The sequence below is a fragment of the Rutidosis leptorrhynchoides genome, chromosome 2 (genome assembly GCF_046630445.1).
Source record: "Rutidosis leptorrhynchoides isolate AG116_Rl617_1_P2 chromosome 2, CSIRO_AGI_Rlap_v1, whole genome shotgun sequence".
Classification (NCBI taxonomy): domain Eukaryota; kingdom Viridiplantae; phylum Streptophyta; class Magnoliopsida; order Asterales; family Asteraceae; genus Rutidosis; species Rutidosis leptorrhynchoides.
The window spans coordinates 610,568,092-610,578,801 of NC_092334.1; positions in this window are offsets into that span (position 1 = coordinate 610,568,092).

Here is a 10,710-nt window from a genome sequence, read left to right on the forward strand (position 1 = left end):
ATTCAAGATTATTGATCGTGTCGGACCAGTAGCTTACCGACTTGAGTTACCTCAACAACTCGCGGCTGTACATAACACTTTCCACGTCTCGAATTTGAAGAAATGTTTTGCTAAAGAAGATCTCACTATTCCGTTAGATGAAATCCAAATCAACGAAAAACTCCAATTCATCGAAGAACCCGTCGAAATAATGGATCGTGAGGTTAAAAGACTTAAGCAAAACAAGATACCAATTGTTAAGGTTCGATGGAATGCTCGTAGAGGACCCGAGTTCACCTGGGAGCGTGAAGATCAGATGAAGAAGAAATACCCGCATCTATTTCCAGAAGATTCGTCAACACCTTCAACAGCTTAAAATTTCGGGACGAAATTTATTTAACGGGTAGGTACTGTAGTGACCCGAACTTTTCCATGTTTATATATATTAATTTAGATTGATATTTACATGATTAAATGTTTCCAACATGTTAAGCAATCAAACTTGTTAAGACTTGATTAATTGAAATATGTTTCATATAGACAATTGACCACCCAAGTTGACCGGTGATTCACGAACGTTAAAACTTGTAAAAACTATATGATGACATATATATGGATATATATATAGTTAACATGATACTATGATAAGTAAACATATCATTAAGTATATTAACAATGAACTACATATGTAAAAACAAGACTACTAACTTAATGATTTTTAAACGAGACATATATGTAACGATTATCGTTGTAAAGACATTTAATGTATATATATCATATTAAGAGATATTCATACATGATAATATCATGATAATATAATAATTTAAAATCTCATTTGATATTATAAACATTGGGTTAACAACATTTAACAAGATCGTTAACCTAAAGGTTTCAAAACAACACTTACATGTAACGACTAACGATAACTTAACGACTCAGTTAAAATGTATATACATGTAGTGTTTTAATATGTATTTATACACTTTTTACAGACTTCAAGACACTTATCAAAATACTTCTACTTAACAAAAATGCTTACAATTACATTCTCGTTCAGTTTCATCAACAATTCTACTCGTATGCACCCGTATTCGTACTCGTACAATACACAGCTTTTAGATGTATGTACTATTAGTATATACACTCCAATGATCAGCTCTTAGCAGCCCATGTGAGTCACCTAACACATGTGGGAACCATCATTTGGCAACTAGCATGAAATATCTCATAAAATTACAAAAATATGAGTAATCATTCATGACTTATTTACATGAAAACAAAATTACAAATCCTTTATATCTAATCCATACACCAACGACCAAAAACACCTACAAACACTTTCATTCTTCAATTTTCTTCATCTAATTGATCTCTCTCAAGTTCTATCTTCAAGTTCTAAGTGTTCTTCATAAATTTCAAAAGTTCTAGTTTCATAAAATCAAGAATACTTTCAAGTTTGCTAGCTCACTTCCAATCTTGTAAGGTGATCATCCAACCTCAAGAAATCTTTGTTTCTTACAGTAGGTTATCATTCTAATACAAGGTAATAATCATATTCAAACTTTGGTTCAATTTCTATAACTATAACAATCTTATTTCAAGTGATGATCTTACTTGAACTTGTTTTCGTGTCATGATTCTGCTTCAAGAACTTCGAGCCATCCAAGGATCCGTTGAAGCTAGATCCATTTTTCTCTTTTCCAGTAGGTTTATCCAAGGAACTTAAGGTAGTAATGATGTTCATAACATCATTCGATTCATACATATAAAGCTATCTTATTCGAAGGTTTAAACTTGTAATCACTAGAACATAGTTTAGTTAATTCTAAACTTGTTCGCAAACAAAAGTTAATCCTTCTAACTTGACTTTTAAAATCAACTAAACACATGTTCTATATCTATATGATATGCTAACTTAATGATTTAAAACCTGGAAACACGAAAAACACCGTAAAACCGGATTTACGCCGTCGTAGTAACACCGCGGGCTGTTTTGGGTTAGTTAATTAAAAACTATGATAAACTTTGATTTAAAAGTTGTTATTCTGAGAAAATGATTTTTATTATGAACATGAAACTATGTCCAAAAATTATGGTTAAACTCAAAGTGGAAGTATGTTTTCTAAAATGGTCATCTAGACGTCGTTCTTTCGACTGAAATGACTACCTTTACAAAAACGACTTGTAACTTATTTTTCCGACTATAAACCTATACTTTTTCTGTTTAGATTCATAAAATAGAGTTCAATATGAAACCATAGCAATTTGATTCACTCAAAACGGATTTAAAATGAAGAAGTTATGGGTAAAACAAGATTGGATAATTTTTCTCATTTTAGCTACGTGAAAATTGGTAACAAATCTATTCCAACCATAACTTAATCAACTTGTATTGTATATTATGTAATCTTGAGATACCATAGACATGTATACAATGTTTCGACCTATCATGTCGACACATCTATATATATTTCGGAACAACCATAGACACTCTATATGTGAATGTTGGAGTTAGCTATACAGGGTTGAGGTTGATTCCAAAATATATATAGTTTGAGTTGTGATCAATACTGAGATGCGTATACACTGGGTCGTGGATTGATTCAAGATAATATTTATCGATTTATTTCTGTACATCTAACTCTGAACAACTAGTTGTAGGTTACTAACGAGGACAGCTGACTTAATAAACTTAAAATATCAAAATATATTAAAAGTGTTGTAAATATATTTTAAACATACTTTGATATATATGTATATATTGTTATAGGTTCGTGAATCAACCAGTGGCCAAGTCTTACTTTTCGACGAAGTAAAAATCTGTGAAAGTGAGTTATAGTCCCACTTTTAAAATCTAATATTTTTGGGATGAGAATACATGCAGGTTTTATAAATGATTTACAAAATAGACACAAGTACGTGAAACTACATTCTATGGTTGAATTATCGAAATCGAATATGCCCCTTTTTATTAAGTCTGGTAATCTAAGAATTAGGGAACAGACACCCTAATTGACGCGAATCCTAAAGATAGATCTATTGGGCCTAACAAACCCCATCCAAAGTACCGGATGCTTTAGTACTTCGAAATTTATATCATATCCGAAGGGTGTCCCGGAATGATGGGGATATTCTTATATATGCATCTTGTTATTGTCGGTTACCAGGTGTTCACCATATGAATGATTTTTATCTCTATGTATGGGATGTGTATTGAAATATGAAATCTTGTGGTCTATTGTTACGATTTGATATATATAGGTTAAACCTATAACTCACCAACATTTTTGTTGACGTTTTAAGCATGTTTATTCTCAGGTGATTATTAAGAGCTTCCGCTGTCGCATACTTAAATAAGGACGAGATTTGGAGTCCATGCTTGTATGATATTGTGTAAAAACTGCATTCAAGAAACTTATTTTGTTGTAACATATTTGTATTGTAAACCATTATGTAATGGTCGTGTGTAAACAGGATATCTTAGATTATCATTATTTGATAATCTACGTAAAGCTTTTTAAACCTTTATTGATGAAATAAAGGTTATGGTTTGTTTTAAAATGAATGCAGTCTTTGAAAAACGTCTCATATTGAGGTCAAAACCTCGCAACGAAATCAATTAATATGGAACGTTTTTAATCAATAAGAACGGGACATTTCAGTTGGTATCCGAGCGTTGGTCTTAGAGACCCAGAATTTTGCATTAGTGTGTCTTATCGAATTTGTTAGGATGCATTAGTGAGTCTGGACTTCGACCGTGTTTTCTTTAAAAATGATTGCTTAACATTTTTGTTGGAAACTATATATTTTTAACATATGAATATTATGTGATATATTAATCTCTTAACGTGTTTGATATTATGTGATAGATGTCTACCTCTAGAACAAGTCCCATTGACTCACCTAATAATAATGAAGAGTCAAATGTAAATTGGAATGATTCGTGGACTGATTCACAAGTTCCCGAAGAGGAACCGGAAGAAGAGTCGGAACTGGAAGAAGAGTCGGAACCGGAAGAAGAATCGGAACCGGAAGAAGAAATAGAACCGGTGGGGGAAATAATAAAACGGTTAAGTAAAAGAGAATCCTCAACCAACCGACCAAGGTTAATTATGGTCAATGGTGTTTTCGCCAAGGAAGCAAAATATTGGGAGGATTACCAATTCTCCAATGAATCGGATTCCGACGAGAATTCCGATGATGTTATAGAAATTACCCCAACTGAATTTAAAAAGGCAAAAGAAAATAATAAGGGAAAGGGCATAAAAATAGAGAAATCTAATTCCAACCCCGATGAACTTTATATGTATCGTCAACCCCCGAAGTCCTTAAGTTGTAACAATGACCCGGGAACCTCTAAACCACCAGGTTTTTCTAAACCAATGTGGAAAACGACGGCTCGTATTAGGGGAACATCATATATCCCTAGAAACTTGGCAAAACGAACCAAAACCGAAGAAGAAGAAACTAGCGAGTCGGAATAAGATAGTTGTATTCATGTGGTGTAATATATGTAATATAGTGTGCTTATGCTTTATGATATATGTAAAAATTGCTTGTATTAATAAGTATTTTTTTTTTTTTGAATCTAACTCTTGTCTATTTTACAGTTTAAAAACACAAAATGGATAGACAACCCAATATTTTAAGAGACCTACCCGAAGACATGATTGATGAAATCTTGTCTAGAGTTGGTCAGAATTCCTCGGCACAACTATTTAAGGCGAGATCAGTTTGTAAGACATTCGAAGAACGTTCCAAGAATGTCTTGGTTTATAAGAGACTTTCGTTTGAAAGATGGGGGATATCACATTGGGAAACCCATAAGTTACGATGTGTTTACTTTGACGCATATATTGCGGGGAACCCAAATGCTATTTTACGCAACGGGTTAAGAAATTATTTTGACTCAATATATCCGAATATTGGACTTCGTGATTTAGAAAAAGCGGCTAACATGCAACATAAAGAAGCATGTTATGCTTACGGATTAGTAATGTTCGCTTCTCACCAAAGTGAGAACAAGAACATCGAGCTACAACTATTAAACAAAACGTTTCCACAAGTGACGGAGTCGGTAATTGGGGTAAGAAATGAGGTTTTTAGATTGTTACGGGACTGTTGGACATTACGTAACCCTCGTCCTTTTGACGACGTTACAACACGCTGTCTTATCAACGGCCATAACGGTTATGTTCCACAAGACCAAGGATGGGAAGTAATCCTAGTAAAACCAGAATGCATGACTTGTTTCTGGACGTATGAATTACGTGTCTTTATTGCCTTTGCTGAACGACTTGTGTACTAGCTAGAATTATCTTCACAACTATCTTGTATCAAAGTTATTGTGTGCTATATTTCATGCTTTATGTAAAATAAGCGGTATTGTAAGTTTGTAAAATATTGTATAAAAGTTTGAACGCGAAATATTATTATAATCAGTTTTTCATATAGAATTGTAGTAGTTGAATTGTATATTAGCTACTAAGTATGAACTTAACGGGTAGGTACTACCCGAATTTAAACTTATAAAACGCTAATATGAAGAAAAAGCTTTTATAAATGAGTTCATATTATGCTACGAAATACTATTAACTACTCTTAATATTCTGTATGATTAACTTGTTCCATTTGACTATTTTGAAGGAAATGGCACCGACTACTCGACACACCGTGAATATGAATGAAGAGGAATTCCGTACTTTTCTAGCTTCAAACATAGCCGCAGTACAGGCTGCGCTACATACCAACAATAACCTTGGATCTAGCAGTACAGGAAATCGTGTAGGATGCACCTACAAAGAATTCACTGCCTGCAAACCTTTGGTATTTGATGGAACCGAAGGACCGATCGGATTGAAACGGTGGACCGAGAAGGTCGAATCGGTGTTTGCCATAAGTAAGTGTACTGAAGAGGACAAAGTGAAGTACGCTACACATACCTTCACAGGTTCTGCGTTAACATGGTGGAATACCTATCTAGAGCAAGTGGGACAAGATGATGCGTACGCACTACCGTGGTCAGCATTCAAGCACTTGATGAACGAGAAGTACCGTCCCAGAACCGAGGTCAATAAGCTCAAGACAGAACTTAGAGGGTTACGAACCCAAGGATTTGATATTACTACGTACGAAAGACGATTCACAGAATTGTGCCTATTGTGTCCGGGAGCATTCGAAGATGAGGAAGAGAAGATCGACGCATTTGTGAAAGGATTACCGGAAAGAATCCAAGAAGATATAAGTTCACACGAGCCCGCCTCTATACAACAGACATGTAGAATGGCTCATAAACTAGTGAACCAGATTGAAGAAAGAATTAAAGAACAGACTGCTGAAGAGGCCAATGTGAAGCAAGTCAAAAGAAAGTGGGAGGAAAACGGTGATAAGAATCACCAATACAACAACAGCAATTACAACAATAATCGCAACAATTATCCCAACAATCGCAACATCAATCGCAACTACAACAAACGGCCCAACAACAACAACAACAACAACAGCAACAGCAACTACAACAATCATCCCAACAACAATAATAACCGCAACAACAACAACAATCAGAAGCAGCTATGCCAAAGGTGTGAAAAGTATCACTCGGGATTCTGCACCAAATTTTGCAACAAGTGTAAAAGAAATGGTCATAGCGCGGCGAAGTGTGAGGTCTACGGACCAGGGGTTAATAGAACGAAAGGAACAAATGGTGTCGGAACGAGTAATGGTGGAGCAAGTAGTGTCGGAGCAAGTTATGCCAATGTAGTTTGTTATAAACGTGGAAAACTGGGCCACATTATTAGAAATTGCCCGAACCAGGAGAACACGAATGGACAAGGCCGCGGAAGAGTTTTCAATATTAATGCGGCAGAGGCACAGGAAGACCCGGAGCTTGTTACGGGTACGTTTCTTATTGACAATAAATCTGCTTACGTTTTATTTGATTCGGGTGCGGATAGAAGCTATATGAGTAGAGATTTTTGTGCTAAATTAAGTTGTCCATTGACGCCTTTGGATAGTAAATTTTTACTCGAATTAGCAAATGGTAAATTAATTTCAGCAGATAATATATGTCGGAATCGAGAAATTAAACTGGTTAGCGAAACATTTAAGATTGATTTGATACCAGTAGAGTTAGGGAGTTTTGGTGTGATAATCGGTATGGACTGGTTGAAAGAAGTGAAAGCAGAGATCGTCTGTTACAAAAATGCAATTCGCATTATACGAGAAAAAGGACAACCCTTAATGGTGTACGGAGAAAAGGGCAACACGAAGCTACATCTTATTAGTAATTTGAAGGCACAAAAACTAATAAGAAAAGGTTGCTATGCTGTTCTAGCACACGTCGAGAAAGTAGAAACTGAAGAAAAGAGCATCAATGATGTTCCCATTGCAAAAGAATTTCCCGATGTATTTCCGAAAGAATTACCGGGATTACCCCCACATCGATCCGTTGAATTTCAAATAGATCTTGTACCAGGAGCTGCACCAATAGCTCGTGCTCCTTACAGACTCGCACCCAGCGAGATGAAAGAACTGCAAAGCCAATTACAAGAACTTTTAGAGCGTGGTTTCATTCAACCAAGCACATCACCGTGGGGAGCTCCTGTTTTGTTTGTCAAGAAGAAAGATGGTACATTCAGGTTGTGTATCGACTACCGAGAGTTGAACAAACTTACCATCAAGAACCGCTACCCACTACCGAGAATCGACGACTTATTTGATCAACTACAAGGCTCGTCTGTTTATTCAAAGATTGACTTACGTTCCGGGTATCATCAAATGCGGGTGAAAGAAGATGATATTCCAAAGACTGCTTTCAGAACACGTTACGGTCATTACGAGTTTATGGTCATGCCGTTTGGTTTAACTAATGCACCAGCTGTGTTCATGGACCTTATGAACCGAGTGTGTGGACCATACCTTGACAAGTTTGTCATTGTTTTCATTGATGACATACTTATTTACTCAAAGAATGACCAAGAACACGGTGAACATTTGAGAAATGTGTTAGAAGTATTGAGGAAGGAAGAATTGTACGCTAAGTTTTCAAAGTGTGCATTTCGGTTGGAAGAAGTTCAATTCCTCGGTCACATAGTGAACAAAGAAGGTATTAAGGTGGATCCGGCAAAGATAGAAACTGTTGAAAAGTGGGAAACCCCGAAAACTCCGAAACACATACGCCAGTTTTTAGGACTAGCTGGTTACTACAGAAGGTTCATCCAAGACTTTTCCAGAATAGCAAAACCCTTGACTGCATTAACGCATAAAGGGAAGAAATTTGAATGGAATGATGAACAAGAGAAAGCGTTTCAGTTATTGAAGAAAAAGCTAACTACGGCACCTATATTGTCATTGCCTGAAGGGAATGATGATTTTGTGATTTATTGTGACGCATCAAAGCAAGGTCTCGGTTGTGTATTAATGCAACGAACGAAGGTGATTGCTTATGCGTCTAGACAATTGAAGATTCACGAACAAAATTATACGACGCATGATTTGGAATTAGGCGCGGTTGTTTTTGCATTAAAGACTTGGAGGCACTACTTATATGGGGTCAAAAGTATTATATATACCGACCACAAAAGTCTTCAACACATATTTAATCAGAAACAACTGAATATGAGGCAGCGTAGGTGGATTGAATTATTGAATGATTACGACTTTGAGATTCGTTACCACCCGGGGAAGGCAAATGTAGTAGCCGATGCCTTGAGCAGGAAGGACAGAGAACCCATTCGAGTAAAATCTATGAATATAATGATTCATAATAACCTTACTACTCAAATAAAGGAGGCGCAACAAGGAGTTTTAAAAGAGGGAAATTTAAAGGATGAAATACCCAAAGGATCGGAGAAACATCTTAATATTCGGGAAGACGGAACCCGGTATAGGGCTGAAAGGATTTGGGTACCAAAATTTGGAGATATGAGAGAAATGGTACTTAGAGAAGCTCATAAAACCAGATACTCAATACATCCTGGAACGGGGAAGATGTACAAGGATCTCAGGAAATATTTTTGGTGGCCGGGTATGAAAGCCGATGTTGCTAAATACGTAGGAGAATGTTTGACGTGTTCTAAGGTCAAAGCTGAGCATCAGAAACCATCAGGTCTACTTCAACAACCCGAAATCCCGGAATGGAAATGGGAAAACATTACCATGGATTTCATCACTAAATTGCCAAGGACTGCAAGTGGTTTTGATACTATTTGGGTAATAGTTGATTGTCTCACCAAATCAGCACACTTCCTGCCAATAAGAGAAGATGACAAGATGGAGAAGTTAGCACGACTGTATTTGAAGGAAGTCGTCTCCAGACATGGAATACCAATATCTATTATCTCTGATAGGGATGGCAGATTTATTTCAAGATTCTGGCAGACATTACAGCAAGCATTAGGAACTCGTCTAGACATGAGTATTGCCTATCATCCACAAACTGATGGGCAGAGCGAAAGGACGATACAAACGCTTGAAGACATGCTACGAGCATGTGTTATTGATTTCGGAAACAGTTGGGATCGACATCTACCATTAGCAGAATTTTCCTACAACAACAGCTACCATTCAAGCATTGAGATGGCGCCGTTTGAAGCACTTTATGGTAGAAAGTGCAGGTCTCCGATTTGTTGGAGTGAAGTGGGGGATAGACAGATTACGGGTCCGATACCAACTGAAATGTCCCGTTCTTATTGATTAAAAACGTTCCATATTAATTGATTTCGTTGCGAGGTTTTGACCTCTATATGAGACGTTTTTCAAAGACTGCATTCATTTTAAAACAAACCATAACCTTTATTTCATCAATAAAGGTTTAAAAAGCTTTACGTAGATTATCAAATAATGATAATCTAAAATATCCTGTTTACACACGACCATTACATAATGGTTTACAATACAAATATGTTACAACAAAATAAGTTTCTTGAATGCAGTTTTTACACAATATCATACAAGCATGGACTCCAAATCTCGTCCTTATTTAAGTATGCGACAGCGGAAGCTCTTAATAATCACCTGAGAATAAACATGCTTAAAACGTCAACAAAAATGTTGGCGAGTTATAGGTTTAACCTATATATATCAAATCGTAACAATAGACCACAAGATTTCATATTTCAATACACATCCCATACATAGAGATAAAAATCATTCATATGGTGAACACCTGGTAACCGACATTAACAAGATGCATATATAAGAATATCCCCATCATTCCGGGACACCCTTCGGATATGATATAAATTTCGAAGTACTAAAGCATCCGGTACTTTGGATGGGGTTTGTTAGGCCCAATAGATCTATCTTAAGGATTCGCGTCAATTAGGGTGTCTGTTCCCTAATTTTTAGATTACCAGACTTAATAAAAAGGGGCATATTCGATTTCGATAATTCAACCATAGAATGTAGTTTCACGTACTTGTGTCTATTTTGTAAATCATTTATAAAACCTGCATGTATTCTCATCCCAAAAATATTAGATTTTAAAAGTGGGACTATAACTCACTTTCACAGATTTTTACTTCGTCGGGAAGTAAGACTTGGCCACTGGTTGATTCACGAACCTATAACAATATATACATATATATCAAAGTATGTTCAAAATATATTTACAACACTTTTAATATATTTTGATGTTTTAAGTTTATTAAGTCAGCTGTCCTCGTTAGTAACCTACAACTAGTTGTCCACAGTTAGATGTACAGAAATAAATCGATAAATATTATCTTGAAT